This window comes from Acipenser ruthenus, chromosome 8, assembly GCF_902713425.1.
Source record: "Acipenser ruthenus chromosome 8, fAciRut3.2 maternal haplotype, whole genome shotgun sequence".
Taxonomy (NCBI): domain Eukaryota; kingdom Metazoa; phylum Chordata; class Actinopteri; order Acipenseriformes; family Acipenseridae; genus Acipenser; species Acipenser ruthenus.
This window is the reverse complement of record NC_081196.1, coordinates 33741703-33748500: the sequence shown is the minus strand read 5'-3', so window position 1 is coordinate 33748500 and position 6798 is coordinate 33741703.

Genomic DNA, 6798 nt, shown 5'->3' with positions numbered 1-6798 from the left:
GTTATTATTTGTTACAGTGTTGTCAGTGGAAAGGGCATAGGAGCAACGGATATTAGCAAGACAAATATTTCACATATTTATAGCGGGGAAAAGTGGTACGGACAAGATAATTTTTTCATAGAACTATGAATATATTCTCAATGTGATTGTTTCGTGATGGAGCTCTGGTAACACTAAGTAAATCAGCTGTGTGCACAACATAAAATACATAAACTAACATGAGATCACAAGACAGGCAGCAAATGTGAATTTACAGAAAAAAAAACTTAAGAAATGCTCCGACGAAAAATGTCTTTAGAGTGATCAAGAAAACAGAAAATACTTTTTGGAATATTTAATGTGCATATGTTAGAACCCCAAGCCGAAATAAAACCCAGTCAATCTTTGCAGGCATCGACCAACAAGAGCCAGCCCGTTTTATTTGGGGGAAGAATTATTTTGTTTTATCCATTTAAAATTTTGTTTTATTTCTTGACATCTATAAACCTGGCTTTCTTAACACAGCAGGAAGGCAGAATATAAATCCTGTACAATTATTTGTGGCCATACAACTATTTCAACTGAATCACACTAGGCCAGGATGCAAAAAATAAGTAGACGGGACAAAAGAATGAGGCGGGGATTACTGAAATAGTGCGTTCAATAGGCAGAGTGCTCTCTCATGGCGCCCCGTAACATGTTGTAAGGACCCAGCAGTCTGCACTAACTCAAAGGACTTATTTGCTTTTCGGACACGGGGAGAGTGTTAAGCAGCATGGGGTAGGCGAACACTCCAGAGTCGTAAAGATTCAAATAAGGGAGCTTGTGCTGGCAACAGTAAAAATATCAGAAAGGTTTGATGCTTGAGAAACAGGAGCTAAAGACAGTGTTAAATCCAGTAAGTCTTAAAGGAGAGACATCAATAACCTGCAAGATTTATTATTTTGGAGGCGTGGGTCACAGCTGACAGTGACTAAATATAGTACCTGTAAATAATAAACCGTTCAATTTGAGAACTGCAATCACTGTCTCCGTCTGTCTTCATTTTCACACGTTACATTGGAGTTCAGAAGTGGGATTATGGATCGCACAACTATGACAGTGAAGGCAGAGGGGGACATTTTGCCGCCATTAAGTGTAGCCTGTCTGCGGCAGAGCCTGGAATAACTTGCCACTGAGCTGGAAATTGCCACCAAACGATGGGCCCAAGACAGTACAAGGGGGAGGAGGAGAGTCAGTGATTCGCGAGACCAGAGATCAGAGAAGGTGACGTCAACACACAACAGGGCAGGGCGACATGAGAAGGGAGCGAGCACGGATGTGACGTCAGCGCAAGGTGCGGAAAGACCTGCAAATGTAAACAATAATGGTGGCGCCCATATTGCAACACCAAAACAAACCGGTGAGCCCCATTCTGAAGATTTTTATGAGCAGCTTGACTGCAGTGCAGCATCGCGAAAGCTAGTTAAGCCCCGAGATGGGCCCCGCACTGATCGCGGGAGGCTAGAAGAGCTAGGGGGAGGCAAAGAGGCTGTGAGGAGGACTGGAATGACGGCACGGCCCGGTGATGTGAAGATTCCGGGCTTTGATGGGACAGGCGTGGGGCCCGCGTAAGAGAGACAGTGTTGGCCCCCCACCAAGTCTCCAAAACCTATACCGACCCGATTGCGCTGCCTGCCAGAGAAGCTCAACAGCACAACTGGGGGCCGCTGTCATTGTCGGGAGGACCTTGGTGGGGACTTCTGCCCCGTTACGTTCCAGATTGAAGGAGTCCCATGCAGAGCATTGGTCGACACGGGGTCAACCGTGACACCTGTGCGTCCTGATGTGGTTCCAGAGTGGGTTCGACTAGAGCCCACGTCCGTCCAGCTCTGTACAGTTATGGAGGAACTGACGCCCATGAAGGGGAGGGGGACTATGGCAATTCAGGTGGCTGGCCAGACAGTACACCACCCCGTCTGGGTAGCAGCTGTTCAGGACCCTTGCATTCTTGGCATGGACTTCCTGCGCTACACAGGTGGTCAGCTTGACCTCCATACAGGGACATTACACTTACAAGGGGGCCCGGCCCTGGCCTTAGCCTACCCGAAGGGGTCAGCCTATCCCCCCAGGGCAGCTGGTCCACGACTGGGACCCCTTCGGCCACCGCTCGCAAACAGCCAGTGACGGGACCCCCCCCCCCCCCCCCCCCCAAGTACCCCTGGAACAACATCCAATGACTCTCTCCAGGGACCAGCGAACTCCAGCACAGAGGCCACTGCCTGCACAGCCATCCTGGGGGAACTCGGCCCTCCCACGGGGCCAGCACACTCCAGCACGGAGACAGCAGTGACCGCTGTCTGGCGCGGTGAGAGGCTTGGCCCAGAACAGCAGGATCAGCTGTGAGAGTTGCTGCAAGAGCACAATGGCAGCTTTGCCGCCACTGAGGAGGGAGTTGGACGGATGCCACGCCTATCAAGCTGCGTCCCCGCCGCCTGCCACTGGCATGCCAGGAGGCTGCAGAGAAGATACAGAGGGAAATGAGTGAAGCCGGTCTGATTGAGCCCTTGGTCAGCCCCTGGACGTCGCCAGTGGTGATGGTGCCCAAGAAAAATGGCGAGTGGAGGTTCTGTGGGGACGACAGGCGGCTGAACGAGGTAACCAAGAAGGACTTGTACTCCCTCCCCTGCATCGATGAGTCGTTGGACCTGGTAGCCGGATCCACCTGGTTCTCCTCTCTGGATATCCAGAGCAGCTACTGGCAGGTAGAACTGGCACCCGACACACAGCCAAAAACCGCGTTTTCCACAGCAGGGGGCTCTGGCAGTTCCGGCTCATGCCATTTGGGCTCTGCAATGCTCCTGCCACCTTTGAGCGGTTGATGGAGAAAGTCCTGGTCAACGTTCCACCCCAAGAGTGCCTAGTCTACATGGACAACCTCCTGGTGCACGGAGCATCCTTCCAGTCTGCCCTGAACGCACTCAGGAGAGTGCTGGAATGCGTGGCTTCAGCTGGGCTTCAGCTCCACCCTGAGAAGTGCCGGTTCATGCAGCGAGAAGTCACCTTTCTGGACTACTGAGTTGGAGGAGAGGGGATCAGCACAGAACCCGATAAGGTGACTGCACTCCGGGAATGGCCCACGCTCACTGACCAGAGACAGTGCAAGGGTTCCTGGGCCTCGCCTCCTATTACCGGCGCTTCATCCAGGGGTTCTGCTACACCAGCTCCTGCGGAAGGGGGAACACTTTGATTGGACGGAGAGCGTCAGGCTGCCTTTCACGCTTTCTGGAAGGCACTGACCCAGTCACCAGTGCTCTCCTCACCCGACCCCAGCCTGCCGTTCCTCCTAGACACCGATGCCAGCAATAAGGGAATTGGAGCTGTACTATCCTAGCCCAGGCCTGAGGGGGAGAAGGCGGTCGCCTATTTCAGCAGGGCGCTCAACAAAGCAGAGCGGCTCTACTGTGTAACTAAGTGGGAGCTACTGGAGGTGGTCGCGGTGGACCGTCACTTCCGCCACTACCTCTGCGGGCTCCTCTTCACTGTCAGGACGGACCATGCGGCCCTCCAGTGGAACTTCTGAGAACCGGAGGGACAAGTGGCTCGCTGGATTGAACAACTCCAGCCCTTCAACTTTACCATCCAGCACAGGGCTGGTGCTCGCCACATCAACGCAGACACCCTGTCCCGCTGGCCTTGCAGTACAGACTGCTGTTGTCAGTGCCCCAGGAGGGAGGCTCGAGAGAAGGAGCTGAGTGGACAGGAGGAGGAGTGGGGCCCCACAGCAGAGGTGAGCAGGGCCGGGGTGGTCAGCTTACAACCATTGATGCTGCGGAGTGGCAGAACCAGCAGGACCAGGATCCAGACCTCCAGCCCCTCCTCCAGTGCCTGGTGGACCAGGAACGAGCCTAAACTCCAATAAAGCAATCCACATGAAGTCAGTCTTGCATAATTTAAGTCAAACGGCTTGATATACAGTGCCTTGCGAAAGTATTCGGCCCCCTTGAACTTTGCGACCTTTTGCCACATTTCAGGCTTCAAACATAAAGATATGAAACTGTAATTTTTTGTGAAGAATCAACAAGAAGTGGGACACAATCATGAAGTGGAATGAAATTTATTGGATATTTCAAACTTTTTTAACAAATAAAAAACTGAAAAATTGGGCGTGCAAAATTATTCAGCCCCCTTAAGTTAATACTTTGTAGCACCACCTTTTGCTGCGATTACAGCTGTAAGTCGCTTGGGGTGTGTCTCTATCAGTTTTGCACATCGAGAGACTGAAATTTTTGCCCATTCCTCCTTGCAAAACAGCTCGAGCTCAGTGAGGTTGGATGGAGAGCATTTGTGAACAGCAGTTTTCAGTTCTTTCCACAGATTCTCGATTGGATTCAGGTCTGGACTTTGACTTGGCCATTCTAACACCTGGATATGTTTATTTGTGAACCATTCCATTGCAGATTTTGCTTTATGTTTTGGATCATTGTCTTGTTGGAAGACAAATCTCCGTCCCAGTCTCAGGTCTTTTGCAGACTCCATCAGGTTTTCTTCCAGAATGGTCCTGTATTTGGCTCCATCCATCTTCCCATCAATTTTAACCATCTTCCCTGTCCCTGCTGAAGAAAAGCAGGCCCAAACCATGATGCTGCCACCACCATGTTTGACAGTGGGGATGGTGTGTTCAGGGTGATGAGCTGTGTTGCTTTTACGCCAAACATAACGTTTTGCATTGTTGCCAAAAAGTTCGATTTTGGTTTCATCTGACCAGAGCACCTTCTTCCACATGTTTGGTGTGTCTCCCAGGTGGCTTGTGGCAAACTGTAAAAGACACTTTTTATGGATATCTTTAAGAAATGGCTTTCTTCTTGCCACTCTTCCATAAAGGCCAGATTTGTGCAGTATACGACTGATTGTTGTCCTATGGACAGAGTCTCCCACCTCAGCTGTAGATCTCTGCAGTTCATCCAGAGTGATCATGGGCCTCTTGGCTGCATCTCTGATCAGTCTTCTCCTTGTATGAGCTGAAAGTTTAGAGGGACAGCCAGGTCTTGGTAGATTTGCAGTGGTCTGATACTCCTTCCATTTCAATATTATCGCTTGCACAGTGCTCCTTGGGATGTTTAAAGCTTGGGAAATCTTTTTGTATCCAAATCCGGCTTTAAACTTCTCCACAACAGTATCTCGGACCTGCCTGGTGTGTTCCTTGTTCTTCATGATGCTCTCTGCGCTTTAAACGGACCTCTGAGACTATCACAGTGCAGGTGCATTTATACGGAGACTTGATTACACACAGGTGGATTCTATTTATCATCATTAGTCATTTAGGTCAACATTGGATCATTCAGAGATCCTCACTGAACTTCTGGAGAGAGTTTGCTGCACTGAAAGTAAAGGGGCTGAATAATTTTGCACGCCCAATTTTTCAGTTTTTTATTTGTTAAAAAAGTTTGAAATATCCAATAAATTTCGTTCCACTTCATGATTGTGTCCCACTTGTTGTTGATTCTTCACAAAAAATTACAGTTTCATATCTTTATGTTTGAAGCCTGAAATGTGGCAAAAGGTCGCAAAGTTCAAGGGGGCCGAATACTTTCGCAAGGCACTGTAAGTATATCAATGTAAGAACTTACTGTTTAAATAAAAAGTAAAGAGAAGATTATAATCAGAGGCATACACATGTCCTAATTCAATTAACTACAACAATTTTCCAAATGTCCTTAACACCATGTCAACATATTTTAAAAAGCTTGACAAATTTAAATAGTAGTTACACATACTTTTGCTAGGTTCTGCCACTCACTACACCTGGTAGCGTTCTGAACTACCTTGCTCTGACCTACTAGAAAAAAATACATACAAAACATGAATCAACAAACTGGGGTTTCACACTGCATGTGTCAAAGTACATTTCTACTGACATCATAGCTAAGCCTAAACTAAAGTAGTCCACATAAAGTCACATCGTATAAGTTTTACTGTTTAATATTTTAAGTATTTGAGGTTGATGATTTCTGAAAAAGAGGTATAAATGAAAATGTATATTTAAAGAATTGCATACCAATCAATCAATAACAAACTTAATCAATCAATAGAAATAACAAACAAAGTCAATAACTACAGTTTTCTTATCTTTAGTGTGGACGTTCTGAAGTGAAACTAGCTGGGGTAGGGGAGTCGTTTTAAATCTGATGTATAAAAGTATCGGATAGCTACAGGTAGCAGACAAAAAAATGGAAACACCAATGTAAAGTCACTTAATAGGGTGTTGGGCCACTACGGTATCCCGCTCTGTGGCGTTCTCGGCTGACTGTTTTTGATGAAACTGGCTGCTCGCGCCCCAGGTTGAAATTTGCAGTCAATTGATCTGCAGTTGCTCACCTGTTTTGCCTTGCACTTCGAATTAATGCACGGATATCACGATCCTGGAGTATGCGCTTCCGCCCACTGTTGCCCTTTGCTGATGATGTCTTTCCCTCGGAGTTCCATGTCGACATCACCTTAGACACAGTTGCTCGTGAAAAATCAGCAAGTTGAGATGTCTTGGTCAATGAAGCTCCTGCCAAACACACCCCAACAATCACCCCTCTATCAAAGTCGCTGAGGTCTCCTCTTGCAGCCATGCTAGCCATAATTATAGACAACCAGGACTGTCCAGCATTTTATACATGACACTAAGCATGCTGGGATGTTATTTATTTAATTAACGCATGAGCCACACCTGTGTGGAAGCCCTTGCTTTCAATATACTTGGTGTCCCTCATTTACCCAGGTGTTTCCATTTTTTTGTCCACTATCTGTACCTTTGTTTACATTGCAGAACTCCACGAGTGCAGGCCATTG